The sequence below is a fragment of the Mesocricetus auratus genome, unplaced genomic scaffold (genome assembly GCF_017639785.1).
Source record: "Mesocricetus auratus isolate SY011 unplaced genomic scaffold, BCM_Maur_2.0 Super-Scaffold_6730, whole genome shotgun sequence".
NCBI classification, from domain to species: domain Eukaryota; kingdom Metazoa; phylum Chordata; class Mammalia; order Rodentia; family Cricetidae; genus Mesocricetus; species Mesocricetus auratus.
The window spans coordinates 993071-1010818 of record NW_024429184.1 but is presented as its reverse complement, the minus strand read 5'-3'; the positions used below and the strand labels follow the sequence as shown (position 1 = coordinate 1010818).

The 17748-nt window shown below is 43.3% G+C and overlaps 1 protein-coding gene and 1 long non-coding RNA gene across 2 annotated transcripts in view; both read left to right on the top strand.

Annotated features, from left to right (window-relative positions):
* Positions 1-17748, top strand: part of Ugcg (UDP-glucose ceramide glucosyltransferase) — a 33332-nt gene that overhangs the window by 260 nt on the left and 15324 nt on the right. The gene's annotated exons all lie outside the window — the stretch shown is intronic.
* On the top strand, positions 11573-17328 carry LOC121136751. Its single transcript, XR_005873864.1, has 3 exons — positions 11573-11884; positions 14182-14319; positions 15293-17328. It is a non-coding gene; the product is annotated as an uncharacterized LOC121136751 (long non-coding RNA).

Below are 17748 nucleotides of genomic sequence, written 5' to 3'. Positions count from 1 at the left end.
GAGTTGGAGGGTCGGGGCCTGGGGACCAGCTAGGCTGGCAGGCGTGTGCGCCTAGGAAGGGTAGCGGGTTCCGGGGGCGGGGGTGGGGGTAGAGAAAGCTGATCCTCTAACCGTTCCCCACCTTGGTCTCCTTGGGGCGGTGCGGCGCGGGGTCCTGGAGAAGGAATAGCGCTGGTGTCGCGACTGGGCTTCTGGGTTGCAGGCGACTGCAGAGCCCTAGGGAAGGAGCCTGCTTCTGTGTCGTCTGGTGGAGGGTTTCCTGCTTGGTCTGATTGTGTAGGGGATTCGTGTGATCCCTTTTTTCATCTGGGCCAAGATGTGTGGTGTATGTATTGTGGGGTCTCCCCCCTCCCTCCGCGCGGGCCACGTCTCTTGATGGTCCTCAACACTCTTCCGGGAGCTGCTCACCACCACCCTGAGACTTCCCTGTGGGTTTTCTCCTTCCTGGAAGACCTGTGTGCTTACATAGGTGTGGAGCACCTGCCCGCCTTGAAAAAAAAAAAAAACAAAAAACGTCGTCTCCGAGCCAGTCTGTGTATAGCTTTCAGTACTGTCAGAGTGGCATTGACTTACCTCCCCCCTCTCTCTCTCGTCCTCCTTTCTTAATTTGTTATTTATTGGCTTATTTGTTTGGAGTTGTATCCTTCCTGCCTGCCCTCCACATAGAAATTTTCATTTGACAGATACCTCCCGAGGCCTACTAGATAACCACCTAGTATTGGACTAGGGACACAGAGATGACAGGAGGACAAAACTCCTGCCCTCGGGAAGCTTACATTCTAGAAGGATGAAACATGATGAAAATCCAAAAAAAAAAAAAAAAGGTTATTTCCTATAAAGCAGGACAGGGTGATGGAGTAGAAAGACATGATATAGGTGATCCTTCAGTGAAATATCAATGAAGTCTACGTAAATAAATGTGTAGAGATGAACTCACTTGGCATTTTATCCTGGTTGGGGGGGGTCATAGAAATAGGGTAGAGTAGGATGTTAGTTTTAGATGCTTTTCTCCATTCAGTGCGCCATTTCCTGAAGCTGAGAAAGATGACACTTGTACAAGATAAGCTGACAGTTTTTTAGGTTTTTGGTTTTTGGTTTTTTTGAAAGTGAAAGAAAACATACTTCGGGCAGTATGACATTGCTGACTCTAGACTTTTTAAAGCTGTGTTCCTTGTAACTACACAGGCTCTTTAAAAAACCCAATAGTTACTATATAAGAAATTTAGACAATACAGAAAGGAATAAAGAGTATAGTTACAACTTATACCAAAATATTACCCTGTTAACCTTTTGTGCCTACATTCCTAATTATATATGTATATCTTTATATGAAGAGGGCAGGCAGAGGAGGAGAGAGGAAACGAAGTCCTGACTGTTGTTCTGTAGCCTGCTTTAAAATCTCACCTACTTAATGAGTGGTTTTTTGAGAAGCAGTGCAGGGCACTGTTCTAGGTACTAGAAGTATAAGCACAAAGAACCAGACACCTCGGGCTACTGCTCAAAGTGACCCGATCCTTGTCTTTTCCGTATCAACAAATGTGTGAGCTCTCTTCAACGTTTGAGTTAGATGCATAGTATTTTAGCTTATGAGTTATTAATATTGATTTGTTGTTACCGATAGGCAGTTCGGTTGATTCCAGTTTATTAAGCAGCATTGTAATGATTTTATTTGTATTTCTTGACTTTTTCCAGTGCTGGGAACCAAACCCAGGGCCTTCTGCATGTTGGGCAAGTGCTTTATCCTTATCCTTGAGATACATTACCAGCCCCTGTAATGAATTCTTACACATGTATCTCCTTAGTTCACACTTCAGAGGGAGGAAGTATTGAACAACAACAAAAAAAAATGGTGCATCTTTTAATCCTTGATACAATGTTGCCTTATAAAAAATGTTACAGCTACTCATAGTCCTGGCCATATTGTGAGGGTTATTTCCTTGCTCTGCATCCTTTATTCTTCACCCTTTCTTTTGTTTTGATTTTCGTCTGTTTAGTCATTGGTTCCACTGAATAGCTTTTCAGATATTTATATGCTAGTTTCATTTCGTCATAAATATGTGGGCATGATCTTTTGCTTGTACTGGAGTTTATTGCCAGGTTCATCTGTTTAATGTGAAGGTAACTCCTGTGTTAATCTGTCACACGCTGTAATTTTCCCCCCAGTCTATTTTATTGTCTCTCAACTTGAGACTGGAGTGTTAAGTGGACGACAGGTCCTCTGTTTTATGTTTCCTTTTATCGCCTGCATTACCAATTATTACATATGTTAGTCTGTTTCCTTCTAATGTTGTGAATTTTCTTTTTTTACTTATTACACTGCGATTCTCTTAGCATTTTTCTTTGTTATACGATGAGAATTTAGAACCCTAATTTTAGCTTCACTTAAATATTTACCAACTTGTTCCCAGGTCATTTATCAAATGGTTTGATTGCTCTTTTGTTTAGAAAAATAACAGCCTTTTTCATAGACTAAATTCTTTGCACTTAGGTGTATTTCAGGGCTTCTGCTGTTTCATGATCCCACTGTTTTCTGTACAAGATCTATTCTGTTTTATTAGTGAAGTTTTATTAGCTGGTGAGACAGCCCTTTCATTTCTTAAAAACTTCCTTGACTTTTATAAATTTATTACTTAGAGGTGAATTTTAGAATCTTTGTTTCAGAGTCTCTAGTTTGTTAGTTGTGATATTCTATTTACTGATCAACTTGGAGCACACACTTCTTCCAGACATTCTGAAACACAGCCCCCTCCAGTGTGTGTACACAGTAAGCATCACACTCCCTGAATATTAACATTGATGTATCTAGTATTTCAAATAACCAACCAGAGTGTGTTTACTTGTAGACTTCAGAATTTATTTAATTGCTTATTTTTTTTTGTGACTAATGCTTTATAAACAGATTTTCTCAGAATAATCTTACTTTTTTGTTTTTGTCTTTGAGTTAGGGTCTCACTAGGTAGCTCAAGCTGTCCCGGTACTCATCATTATGTAGACCAGGCTGACCTTGAACCCAGAGATTCACCTGACTCTGCCAGAATGATGGGGTTAAAGGTATATATCACCCACTTCCAGCTGTAATTTTACAGTTTTGAACATAGTGTAAAAACTTAGCTTCCTTGAAGTGCTATAAAAAGGCTTTGTGATTGTTTTTTAATACTCCAGGACATTACCTTTAAATTTTTAAAAGTCGTGTGTGTGTGTGTGTGTGTGTGTGTGTGTGTGTGTGTGTGTGTGTGTGTGTATGTGTGTGTGTGTGTATGTGTGTGTGTGTGTATGTGATGGAGGTGAGATGACAATCTGCAGGAGTTAGTTTGGCTGGAATTAAACTCAGGTTATCAGGCCTGGTGGCAAGTACCTTTACCTACTATGCCATATCTCCTGCCTCAATATTACTCCCCCCCCCCCTTAAGAACATGTTCTGGGGCTGGCTGTAGTGGTACATGGCAGGTAGATCTCTGAATTCAAGGCCAGCTTGGTCTTCATAGTGGGTTCCAGAACAGCCAGCCAGAGAGACCCTGTCTCAAAAACACAAAAACAAAACAAATAAAATTTATAATTATGTTTGATTTGCTAATTACAAGCCTTGTAAATGCTTTTTTGTTTTTTTTGTTTTTTGTTTTGTTTTTTGGTTTTTCGAGACAGGGTTTCTCTGTGGCTTTGGAGGCTGTCCTGGAACTCGCTCTGTAGACCAGGCTGGCCTTGAACTCACAGAGATCCGCCTGCCTCTGCCTCCCGAGTGCTGGGATTAAAGGCGTGCGCCACCAACGCCCGGCTGTAAATGCTTTTTGAAATGGATAAGTGAATGTGAAATAGCCAGAGTAGTTGGCTCACACCTGTAATCTCAGCACTCAAGGAGGCTGAGGCAGGAGGACTGTGCTTTGAAGGCTAGCCTAAAATATATTGTGAGACCCCCATCTCACAAAAATAAAAACTAAAAAAGCAAATATGAATTCAGCCATACTCTTTTTGTTTTTTTGTTTTTGTTTTTTGATGAGGTTTTCTTTTTGTGGTCTGGTCCCACCTTCATTTCCCACTTTTTTACATGTATGGTTCCATTATAAATAATAAATACATAAGATACTTCCCAATTTGATGGGAATTGTTTTCAAGAAGAGAAAAAAATTTTCTTGCCATATCCTTACTTCATAAATAAAATTAAAGTTGAGTCTCAGTATTTAGCAAAGTTAAAGAACTATGGAAATAGTATTTTGTTACAACACTGTGCAGAATCTTATTTGCTTATTATTTAATTTTTTTGAGGCAGTGTTTCTCTGTGTAGCCTTGCCTGTCCTGGAACTCTACTGACTGTTGGGATTAGAGGTGTGTGCTACCACTGCCTGGCTTTTTTTTTTTAGGGGGATCATTATTTTAATAAGAGGTTATGTTTTCTGAATGAATATTTTGTCTTTATCCCTCCTGTCCTTTTAAGTAAGACAAAGATGAAGTGGGCTGATGCTGGTGTCCTCCTTCTGAAAACTTGTGCTGCATCTGGTTGTCTAGGTGTTGCCAGGATTCTAAATACTGGCACAGCTCTGTATCCTGTGTCAGGTGAGCATAAGGGTGGGCTCCCGAGTGTTACAGATGCATAAGTAACACCAATGTTGCAATAAAAATGTAAGGCATTTTGGAAAGTTACTTTTTTAAAAATTAGATACAATGTATCGATGGCATGCTTAATCTTTTCTATTATATCTTCTTACAGTTAGATAAAGTCTTGGCCTGTATTTTAAACAGTGTAGCTGACATTTGATAACATGCTGACCAGCTATTGTTCAGTGAAGTTATTTGTTGTGATTTCACAGGTGTCTCACAATTCCCATAAGTATCCCCCCTCCAAATAAAAAGTAGTTGTCTATAAAATAGAAACAGGTATTTCCCATGTTAAGAGTCTGTCTCTACTCAAGAAATCTCTACCACCCACTTTGTTCCTCCTCAGCTTTAATATCAAACAGAGGCACAGTCATTTCATAGTATTATTTTAAATGGCAGCTCCTTATGGGAAGGGTCTCATTCCCAAGATTTTGATTTTCTAAAAATAGCAGGTGATTACAGTCTCAAACAGTCAGTGTGGGCTAAGTGCTCTTTATGGGTTGTTTTGTTTTTCCTTTTTGTCAGAGTGAGTTTGGTTTCCTAGTTGGGAACTGGGATGAAAACATACAAAATTCTGAAAGCAGTTGTTTTCTTCTGCTAGAGCAGGGCCATCCTTTTTTATGACTGATGTTGCTCCCATCCATTCTTTCTCTTCCCCATTCTGCCTTCTCCATCTAATGCTTGTCTTTCCCCCCTCTGTGTCGTTGCTCTAATGATTAGCATTAGAATTTGCTGTTTTGTTTAATTCTAAGTGTCAGACCAGCTTGGAAATACTGCTTTGAAAAAAAAAGATGTGTTTATTTAATTTTATGGGCATGAATGTTTTGTGTGTATGTATATCTGTGCACCATGTCTATCACTGGTGCCCACAAAGGCTAGAAGAAGGCATTGGATCTTGCCATTACTCCCCACTGTCCTCAGGTCAAGCCTGTGGATCAGACACACAGTTCATTGGGAGCATAGCCCCGCCCCTTTCTTCAACAGTATTGGATTACTGACATTCCTCTGAATGCACCGTACTGTCCTCAGGATTATTGCTCTTCTTCCTTTTTTTTTCCTTTTCTTTCCCACTCTTTTCTTCTCTCTTTTTAAAACATTTTATTTTTCTTTAATTTTTGCATAACTACTTCTTACTCATTCAAGTCAATTTAGACTTTAGTTTTGTGAGAGGTTTGAGCAGCACTTATGTCTTTCTGTGGTTTGGGGGGATGATCCATTTAAGTAGAAATAGAAAGTGAGTTTCCCTTATATATTGCAAGTCCTTGAGGGGACCTGTGTTGACTTATTTACCACTGTGTCTACAGGATCCACTAAAGATTAAATTACTACTTGTTGAATGATCTTTTGAGTTTGTCTGATGGCATTACTTGAGGTGTGTGTGTGTGTGTGTTCATACATTCATTAGTTTAGTCTCTGGTGGTAATTGTGGTTTAAGGCAAATGGTCAACATTTGGGATACTTCTAGTGGACACAGAGTTTAATGAAATTGTACCAAGTGAAATCATGTTCTCACTATGTCTAAACCAGTAGCAGGTGAAATAGTAACAGATTCATTTCAATCTGTTTATATCAGTGTATTTGTGTGTTAATTTTTTTTCTCAAAAGGTTTTCCTAAGGGACCAGTTGTCTTACTAAAAATAATCTTTACATTCAGTTTTGTCTTTTGGGGAATGTAGAGCCCAGGACTAGCCAGGGTTGACTCACAAATGTCAATGCCACAGAATGTCCCTGGTCTCCCTCCATCCACAGAGTAGTTTAAAGGCTGGGGTCTTTATTGAGTGGAATGGGGACTGGCTCATTGCATGTTCCAGAGTCTTGTGTGCTTTTGAGCCTTATCTGGTAGATCCTTCTTCTGTGAGCTCCCTTTCTTGGTCGCTATCAGCAAAACACCTTACTGTTTTCTGTGAACCAGAGTTAATTGTGGCCTCGCCAGAGGGTTAAGGGAGGGTTTTTGTTTGCTTGTTTGTGAGTCTGTTGTTGAGATCTGCTGGCCTCCTATGGTGACATGACTCCTTTATAGTATGTGATATGTGAGTCCATTGTCCAGTGGAAAAAGTTTGTACTTTTTTATATGGTTAGCTAACTCCTGGCTATTTCTCTTTCTCATGAGAACCTTGTGCCGGCAAAGTCGTGGTTGTACTAAGAACACAGGCGTAAGTCGCTGAAGCCCATTTAGATGCCCATCTTTAAATGATAAGCACTCCATGGCAATACCATGAGTCACAGTCCAACCCATACTAACCATAAACACAGCAACAGCCTTCCAGAGCCTGAGCGTAAGCTTCATGGTAGAGGCCACTCATCACTGGGGATAATTGTGATGGGCAGCTGAACCCACAGTCATCCTGATTTGATGTGGAATATTAAAGATCATGGTGAGAAATCCCTGGCATCTGAGCAGTTGGTTTATTGGAATCACCCAGCGGCGCTTGTGAAACGAAACAGAGCAAAACAAGAGCACAACCTTCGCCCTTGCAGACTGTGTTCTCTGGGAAGCCTTAAGCAAAGCCCTGGTGCCTCACCCTGTTTAAGATCACTGCCCACCCTCTGGAGGGGATGAGCCCTGATCACTGACACTGTTGCTCAGTCCACCACCACCCAGAAGCTGTTCCTTCCCCCTTCCAGGCTTCCATTCTGCTACAGCTAAACCCAAACAAAGACTTCAAGTGTGTGTGGGGGGGACCATCAAGTCAGAGCTGTTGGTGGGTGAGCCCAAAAGATGGGAAGGCAGAAACCTAAATGGGTTAAAACCAGGAAAGCCACAGAAAACCAGCAGAATCCCCGAATGTTTCTTCCTGTGACCCCCCCCCAAGTGTTTCTCTGAATAGACATACTTTAAATAACAGAAGTTGCGACTCCAAACGCTTTTCTCCTTTTGCCCATGGCTTGCTGCTCATAATATTTGGACTTTAAGTGGGTCTTGGTTAGCATCCTAACGGCGCCGCCATCTTCACTCTTCCTGTCACTAGCAGGGTCAGCCTTGCACACAGAGCACCTCTCTTGACCCTAACTTGACAGTGACCTTGCCTCAATAACCCGAGTGCCTTTGAGAGTGACACTAACTCCTAGTTAGAAGCTTTAGTTTGGAAATAATTTCTCCTGAAAAATTACAATTTTTTTTTGAAAATTTACTATGTCTAATAGCTTCCCCAAATTGCCTACTTAAAGTTTGCTTATTAAAGACTAAAATCAAGCCCACTGCCTAACTACCTAATAGGGTCATTCATTCACTTTGTACCCACTGTATCCCTGAAGCTGTATTAAAAGCTGATTGCAGAATGTGGAAAGGATATATTTGTTAAGAGGAGAGATGCTTCACTAGCATAAAAAATATTGTTAAAAAGCTAGGGCCAGGGATGGCAAATAAATGTCTTTAATCCCAGCACTGGGGAGGCAGAGGCAGGTGTATCTCCGTGAGTTCAAGGCCAGCCTGGTCTACAGATCTAGTAACCCTGTCTCGCCAAAGCAAAATAAAACAAAATCCCAATTACAGCTCATGCTGCTAGAGAGAGCTTGTGTTCCAGGTACTAAACTAGGTCATGGGGGGAGGGCTCTCAGCTCAAGTGGAGTGGAAAGTCTGTGGGGTAACCCCTGCCTGGGGACTGTTAGATTGCGTGCACAGTCTCTTCCTATACCCTCTGCGAAGTCAGATCCGCCTGGAAGTACATCCTAATCAAGAGTTACCCTGAATGTTGAGCCCGCTGCAGGATGCCACCCTGCCTGTGTCTCAGCTTGAGGTCCCTCTCCACCTACCAGGGCCACGTGAGGGGGCTTCTTGTGGTTTGGGAAGCTAACATGTCTGGGAGGCAGGTTTGAAGGGCGTCACAAGGAATCGGGGCTCTACAGAGCCTCTGCCTGCTGAAGAACCCTTGTGCCTTTGAAGGGAGAGCTCAGCTCAAACTGTGCAAACCAAAGGGCACCAGCAGTCCATTCTCAACTCCTAGTAGCTTGTTATATGTAACGTTTCTTGGCCTCATGTTTGTGTTTTGGATGTCCATAAAACATTTGCTCGTTGCAGTGCTAAGAATTGAACCCAGGGTCTCTCACATGGGCTAGGCAAATGCTCTATCCCTGAGCTGTGCCCCCATGACTTTAAATATTTCTTTTTCTTTTTTTTTTTTTTTTTTTTTTGGTTTTACGAGACAGGGTTTCTCTGTATTGTTTTGGAGGCTATCAGTCCAGCCCGGCCTCGAACTCGCAGAGATCCGCCTGCCTCTGCCTCCCGAGTGCTGGGATTAAAGGCGTGCACCACCACCGCCCGGCCTAAATATTTCTTAAATATTTGACATGTTATTTTTTTTTCTTTCTCCCACTTTAAACATTACATCAGCCTACATATCGGCTTTCCTTCTGTTTGTTTCGGCTCTTGACGTGCAGTCTAGGCTGGCCTTGAACTTGGGTCCCACTGCCACAGACTCCCAGAGTGCTGGGATTTTAGGCATGCACCTCTTTGCTTCACTCTTGGATGTGATTGAAACTGAGCGTTAGGTGTGTTTTAGACCATATTTTCACTTACTTTGTTTTAATCATGGACTCTTTCTACCCGAGTGCACAGCCCACCCTCCCACCCCACCCCACCCCACCCCACTCCACCCACCTATTTCGTTTCTGGCTTTCTGTCTGGCACTGTTTAGCATCCCTAAATTTCTTATCTGAACTGTGATAATTCAGAGAAGTTGCACGTGGCAGAAAGCATCCATTAATTACAGCACTAGTCCTTTTTTTTTTTAACTTGTTTCTGTTTGTTTTGAATTGTGTTTAGTGTAAGCTGTCGTCGAATGTTTACTTTTCAGCCTGTATTTCTGGACCTACCCTGCAAGGCAGATACTATTATGCACACATAAGAGAAAACAGCCTGCCCAAGGGCACACAGCTAGTGCTTTGAGATAGAAACCCAGGCAGCCTGCCACCTGCTCGGGGCTTCTAAATCGCTCTGCTGTACATCGCCAGAAGTGACCTAAAAATAACCCGGAAGTGACCGAAAGCGAGCCCTAGGGTGGCCAGGGTACGTCTCTGACCACGGGGGTCGAGGACGCTCTCCTCCCATTCTCCTAGAACTACATCCGCCCTACCTTCTTGCCACTGCTGCTCTCCCGGCGCCCACCTCCCCGCCCGGCCCTTCTCTCCTTACAGTAACCCCGTCTCTTCAGGTCCATGCTCCTCTGCTTTGCCCTCTGCAGCTGCAGGGAGGGGGAAGGGGAGCTCAAAGCTCAGCTGCCTTTCTCACCCCTGGAGGCTCTGATTAAATTGGTCCCCGCATTAGAAGGGTTTTTTTTTAAAAGCTCCCCAGGCGTTTGCGATGTTCAGCCTCCGGTGGCTGTTCACCCACAGGTGTGCGCCCTGCACCTGTAACCTCCCGGCTGCCTTCACTTCTCCACGTAGCTCAGAAGCCACAGTTTGCCCTCGCCCTTCGCCTCCGCCTCACCTTGATTGGCGTCACGTATCAGTTTGCCCAGTTGTCCTGGATCCATCCATCCAGTGTCTTCAGCTTCTCGGCTTTCAGGATCCTGCCGAGGGCAATGGCTGGCCACGCCGGTTAATACTACGACACATTCATGGTCTCAGGTCACTGTCTGGAAGAGCTCGGTGTCAGTCTTTAGTACTGTCTGCTGCACCTTCGAAGTCTCCTTGGCAGCTTGCTCTAATCCTTGGCTTGCTGTAGTATCCAGTCAGGTCATTGCTTTCTTTCTTTCTTTCTTTCTTTCTTTCTTTCTTTCTTTCTTTCTTTCTTTCTTTCTTTCTTTCTTTCTTTCTTTCTTTCTTTCTTTCTTTCTCCTTGGCTTGCTGTAGTATCCAGTCAGGTCATTGCTTTCTTTTTCTTTCTTTCTTTCTTTTTTTTTCTTCTATGGCTAGTTCTTTGGCCTTAATCTATATTTGCAGATGTTCTTACAAAATCCCCCCAGGTCATTCTTGGGCCCTTTCAATTCTGTAGTTTTAGGGAAACTCAGCATTTCACTAGTTTATCTGCTTTTCTTACCTTTTTACAAAGTTTTTTTTAAAATTATGTATTTATTTATCACCACATGTATGTGTTTGGGATGCCACGGTGAGCGTGTAGAGGTTAAGGATAGCGCTCAGGGGTCAGTTCTTTTTCTACTTGTGTGAATCTGGACCCGAACTCAAGATGTCAGTCTTGGCAATCATTTCCTTTTATCTGCTGAGCCTCTTTATTAGCTCTAGCTACTTAAAAAAAAAAACTGTCTACTTCTGGGCTCCCTCACATGCGTTCTTGCTGCTAAAAAGTCCTCAGAAGTCACCACGTTCATCCCTGAATATGGTGGACATTTTATTGACCTGCCTTCCTGGCGGCGTCTACTGCTGTTCTCCACGTTTATTTTTATGTGTGTGTTTGTACGTGCCTGCTCGTCCGTATGTGCTCTGCGCTCAGCTTTTATGGCTGTTACCACCAGTTCCTTGAGCTCAACCCTGGACTCATCCAGGTGTACGTGAGCCACACCTCGGCTCCGTCTGTCGTGGGGCCCCGAGGATTCTTCATCTGTGGTTTCTTTCGACTCTTCCTCTCCTGTGTTCCCTTCTTCCAGCATTCCGAGCCATGCAGCCTTTTTTTTTTTTTGCTTCTTTCTTTCTTTCTTTCTTTCTTTCTTTCTTTCTTTCTTTCTTTCTTTCTTTCTTTCTTCTGGAGAATTAGAATATCTTCCCCTGCCTTCCGCCTGTATTTTGTTCTCTTCACTTAATGCAAAAATAATTCTAGTTGTTTCATTTTGTTCTTTCAGGGTTACTTTTCTTTTCTTCTCGAGACAGGGTTTCTCTGTAGCTTTGGAAGCTGTCCTGGAACTCACTCAGTAGACCAGGCTGGCCTCGAACTCAGAGATCCTATGGTCTCTGCATGAGCCACCCCTTTCCAGCTCATGGTTACTGCTTGCTGTCTCTTCAGCTTTGCCCTTGAAGTGGAAGGGAGTTTTACAGCGGGGGTTGGGGGGTGGGGGAGGGGGGAACACGGACACGGACGACACAGCACTTTCCCAAGCTTGGATGTGCTAAAACTCAGGTTCTGTTTCAGCAGAGGGGAGGGTGGGGGCAATGGAGTGGGCCACACTCAGGCGACACCCAGCCAGCAAGAGCCTTTTCTTTCTCCCTCCCCCATAGTGGTCCAAGCTTGCTCAACTGGTACTCTTGTCACAGCACTAATTTGAACAAGGTGAGAAATACCCATGTGTTCCAAGCCCTTAGAACTGCAGAGATAAGGATACACATGCAGCCTGAAGGGAAAGAAAGGGAAGTCTGTGTAGTGTCTTCAAACAGAAGGAAAGCTCTAGTCCCAATGAGTTTCCAGGTTGGTTTCAGTTTCTTGATTTTGCTGCTCTTTGTATTTTCCCGGGTCTCCATGCCTGGCTGTTTTTACAGGATGCAGGCATTTTGAATTTCACTCTCTTGGGTTCTGGGTGTTTTTGTTTTGTTTGTTTGTTTTGTTTTGTTTTCTGGAATCAGTTCTATCCCCTGCATGTAGAGGAGTCTGAGGAAGTGTGCTTGGGTTGCCTGTCCTGCATGTGACCAGGAGGCGAACTCAGAGGAGTAGTGGGCTATTGTGGCCCTCCCCTCCTTTTGCTCCTGTGTCCTGTGAATCTGTCCTTTTTACCTAGTACTCTGTAGCTATTCTTTCCTAGATTTTAACAGGTTGGTTTGGGGTGGGAGGACAAATCCAATTGGTGTTGCTTTATTTTGTCTGGAAGTTGAAGGGGGAAGACTTGGGTTTTTCGATTCTTCATTAAGTTACAAAAGAGAAGAGGCTTCATGGTGTTTGTAATAGCCGCACACCACAAACAACCAGGTGTCAGCAGCAGGCAGATAGATAACATGTGGCTCATTAGTAGAAGGAATCCTATAATGAGGATGAATAAGCTACAGCCGAATGATCAGTGTGGGCCAATCTCATTCTAACATAATGGTAAACAAAAAAGCCAGATATTAAAGGACATGCAGAAATGCTGTTGTCTAATGACCTGAGTATGGGCTGTAGGAAGTTTTACCTTAGCAAATTCCTTGAATTATGTATTTATATGTGACTTTGCATTATGTACCAATAAAAATATATGCATTGTGACTGAAAGGTCAAGGACATAAGCCATATGCAATGGTGGTTTTGCAGAACTGGGTTCCCAGTATGAAGCCCAGAAGGAGAAAGTGCAATTTAGAACCCCAGCAGAAAGCAAGTCACCTGGTGGACACCTGTGAGCAGACCCGTGCATTGTACAGATACCACAAGTCCAAATTCATGCTGCTCGCCTATCAGGAAAATGGTCTGTTTATACCATTTGGAAAAAAAAATGTTACTGTGAGTTTGGTTTATAACACACTGGCCACAGTCTAAGGAATTACTCCTGCATGTGATTGGGCAAATTGCTGTCTTAGCTCCAGAACACCGTTTTGTTGACACACCTGAGTTGTTTAGCATTTGCACAATTATCCTTTTAAAGCACAAGTCATTGACAGTAGGTAATGTGTCTGTCAAGCATATATCTCAAATACAAAGGGTATTATTATCTAGTATGCATTGGTATTCAATAAACAAATGCTAGATATGTGTGGAGTAATGCTGTGTGTTAGAGCAGAGTGCTAAACTTGCATGTTGTTGATTAAATGGACATTCTTTTATGGTTTTGATAAATATTTCAAGTAACCTGCACCCAAGAGATTTGTTGGCTGTATTACATAAAGTCAAAACAGTGTTCTCCAAAGCGGGATTACATACTCTAGGGAGGGTGAGCTCCACATGGATCTCTTGGCATATGGAAAGAAATACTAAGGACTGATTAGGCAAAGAGAAACTGCACAATGTGATTTGGTTTTAATGTGTGAGAAATTTCAGGTATGGTCCTTATCCATTCTCTCCATCCATAAACTTAGAAGCCATAATGAGTTTGTACAGCAGAACTGCATTATCCATACTAAAAGCTCAAGAGAAAGGAGGTATATCAATATCCTTAAAGTAAGGAATCTTAATAAAAAAAATCTAACAGTTAGAAGACCATTTTAGTTTAGAAGACCCCTGTTCCTGTTGCTAACTTAGCCACAGCCTGCCGGATACAGTGGAATTATTAGGGGACTCCGTTTGTTATAAATTGATTGATGAGCATGTTCACATGAGAGTTTTGAGATACTATTTTTTTTAAACACTCAGTAGATCCATGGGTATGAATCACTAGATTTTACCAGTATAGGGGGTTCCTCAAACTACAAATAACTACCATTTGATTCATTTCACTTCTGGGTGGATAGCAAAAGGCATTCAGGTCAGCACATAGATGTCCCTACAGACTCATATTTATTGAGGCATATATTTGCAATAGCCAAGCTGCAGAGTCTGACTAGTTATCCATCAGCAGATAAACAGATGAAGAAAAGATTGCATACGTTTTATTCAGCTATACAGAACAACAAAATTATGTCATTTGCAGGAGAGGGGGTGGTGGTGGTGGTGGTGGAACTGGAGTTCGTCACATGAAGAGAAATTATCCAGCTTCAAACAAATACCATGTTTTCACTTATATGCAGAATTAAGATTAGTAATAATAGGTGTGTGTGAGGGGGCGTGGTAAAGAGGCCGCCCTCATGACCAAACACCATTATCAGGAGGAAGGTTTCTATTGTGAATAAGAGAGAACACCCAGAAACATCTGGACGAGTCCAGAGCAAAGAGAAAGAAAACGGAGACTGGACGTGGCCGGAGCTATCCGGAAGAAAAGCAAGAGAGAACAGTGAAGACAACTGGTAGGAGGGAAAACTTTTCTGTTGTATGGAGAACAAATGGGTGTCTGGGGGGAGCAGGGATCAGGCTCTGAGGTATATGATAAGTACTGGAGTAGAGACTGAGGGAACCTGGAGCCAGCATGGGCTTTGATGTGCAGCCACTGGTGCCTACCCCTTCTGCCAGAGGCAAGGGAAAACGACTCCTTTTGGGCATGGGGAACCCATTTCACATGTACCCGAGGGGATGCTGGGAAAGCCACCGGAAATCCTCCTGTAGTTCATTCAGCAGGAGCTCATTTCTAGACATACGATTCCCTGAGACGACGTCGTTATCATCATGATCATGATGATAATAATAAGCATGAAAACAGAATGGGGGACTCTTGTGACAGATAGGAACAGAAGGGGGTACAAGAGAAAGTAATGGGAAGCAGTGAATCTGGTCAAAGTATATGCTATCCTAATAGGAACTTGTTACAATGAAACATTTTCATTTATCCGGGTGGTGGTGGCATGTGCCTTTAATCCTAGCCCTCCGGGAGGCAGAGCAGGTAGGTGAACCTACAGAGTGAGTTTAAGGACAGTTACACAGAGAAACCCTGTCTCAAACAAAAAAAAAAATCATTTCTGGGTTTTTGTCTTTGTTTTGCCTTTATTCTCTATGATGCTGGGTAGTTTGCTCGAATCCAATGTCCAGTTCTGTCTTCTACTGCTGTGTGAAATTTTCTGTCTTATCTGACCTTAGAACTGCTCATGGCATAGAGCAGTGGTTCTCAACCTTCCTAACACTGCGGCCCTTTAATACAGTTCCTCGTGTTGGGGTGACCCCAACCATACAGTGATTTTCATTGCTACATCATAACTGTAATTTGGCTGCTGTGACGGACTGTGGTGTAAATGTCTGTTTTCCAATGGTCTTAGGCTGTCCCTGTGAACCAATGGTGCATGCTTTGCACATGGCTGTTTTTAATGTGTGTTCTGGTTGTCCTGATAGGGTTCCATGCCTCCTCTGCAATTGAATTCTGGACCCAGGACCACAGAGAGCCGTTTTCTAGGAAGACTGTCTCCTCATACCTCGGCCACCGAATCTAAGATAAACAGTATCTCCAACTTCCTCCTAGGGCCTGTCTTTCAAGGATCCAGACATTGACACAAGGGTGTCCAAACAGATTTTTTAAAAAAAATCTTCCAGTAGTTGGCCCCCCAGGCACTCACTTGGGCTCCAGTCTGCAATCACTCTGCATTCCATGTGTGTGCTCTGTCAGGTCCATTTTCAGAATCTCTTGAGGGACCAGACAGGTGCCTTAGGCCTGCAATCCCTACTGTTCAGAGACTGAGATAGGAGATCAGGAGTTCAAGGCTAGCCTGTGTTACATAGCACGACTGTCTCAGTCTCGGGAAAGATGAGTAAGAATGAGTGACAGGTAAATTGTGGACGTGGGATTAGATGGAATGGGCAGGAGTGACAGGAAAACTTTCAAGAGACCCTCACACTATTTTTATTATTATTTTTTTTGTGTGATTTCAACTATGTTACAAGTTCAGGCGGCTAAACTGTGCAAGGTGAACTTTGTTTTTACTCCCGTAATCCAGATGCCCTTTTACCAGATGGGTTTCGGCAGACATCTCTCTGGTTTGCCCATTTGTTAGGAATGGGGAAGATGTATTTGTGTGTATGTGATCATTAACTGTTAGATCCTGGCTTTTTGCTTCCATCTAGCGCTGTGGTTGAGGTGAAGAACCCTGTAGATTGGTGTTTTCCAGTGTGCCGTGGGTGGCCTGGCATTTTGGCAACTATTAAGAAAAATTTATGATCACTGCTCGGGTGTTGTGGTAATGTTAGACAGCCATACTTTAGGTTTTCTGAACACCTTCTCTCAACTTCTCGTTGCAAAGCAGTAAAGCCCCTGGTGGGGCAAGTCTACACTTGGGTGGTGTTCCAGCATTTCCTAGCATTTGGTGGTGTGGGTCAGAGGTTAACACTTCTACTCTTTAAACTTGTTGATTCACAGTCTCCTATTGTCTGCAACATAGTTTCCTCTGCTGAGGTGTTTCAATGGCCCGTATCTAAAACCATAGATGCTTATTGTTTGAAAATTTCTTTCTCTTTTGGGGGGCACGCCACCTGGCTCCTAAATGAATGAATCACTCAGGGAGGCTTATTCTTCTTAGTTATGAATACCTGGCCTTAGCTTGCCTTGTTTCTAGCCAGCTTTTCTTAAATTAACCTGTCTACCTTTTCCCTCTGGGCTTTTTATCTTTCTTACTTCTCTATATCTTATTTCAGCTCGTTATATAAACACCATCAGGTGTCTTAGACAGGCAAAGAATCACAGCTTCACCAAGTTGAACAAATGCAGCATAAACAAAAGTCATACACCTTAGAATAACATTCTACCACAGGCGCTTGCTGCAGTACCCTCCGCCTTCCTCTGCAAACCTAAGCTGACTGGTCTGCATGGGGTACTGTCATTGGCGTACCTTCAAGTCATCCATACATTTGTAGTGTCTGTGGTACAGTTCTTTGAATTGAAGATGTGAGGGTACCAACGGTGCTTTTGGTCTGCTTAGAAGGTCTTGGTTGGTCTTCACACTCCTGGCAGGGTGGCCTCCTGGCTGGAGCAATCCCAAGATGCTGTTGATTGCAGAGACGTCAGTGTGGAGACCCCTGGATCCTAGGACACCTTGTGGGTGGACCCATGAGTGCCGCCACGTCTAATTACCGCCAACTGCCTGCAGACTGGCTGATGGGACGGACCTGCAGTGTGCTAAGTGTAGAGGGAGAAATTCCACCACGCTGTTGAATAGCATCTCTTCTGGCTGATGTCAACTTGGCACATCCTCTCTTCTCCAATTGGCTGAGTGTCCCTCATTAGGAAAAGTAGTGTCTTTGGCATGGACCAGCGATGTGAACCCGAGCCAGCTTCTCTGTGAACCGGTGATGCTGGTGTATCTTCTAATATCTCTGGGATACATTTCTTTTTCTTTTTTTGTTTTTGTTTTTGTTTTTTTGAGACAGGGTTTCTCTGAGTTGTTTTGGAGCCTGTCCTGGAACTCGATCTGTAGACCAGGCTGGTCTCAAACTCACAGAGATCTGCCTGCCTCTGCCTCCCGAGTGCTGGGATTAAAGGCATGTGTCACCACCACCCGGCTGATACATTTCTTTTTTAATCTGAGTTGTTTTTTTGTTTGTTTTGCTTTGTTTTGTTATCCTTCCTTCGACCCTCTTTCCTACCCCGCCAGCCTGCCGTTAGACCTTCCATTTGCCTTATTCTCTTGCTTCTGTGCAGCCTGCCCATTGCTGCTTTATAGCAATTTCTCAAAGTACGCTCATTAACTTCCATGGTCTTTTGGTACACACAGTACATATAAAGGCTTTACCCTACCCTTAATAGCTCTCTGGTTACTTCCTGGCCATCTGAGAGGTAGGGCAGTCTTGTCGGCAAGAGG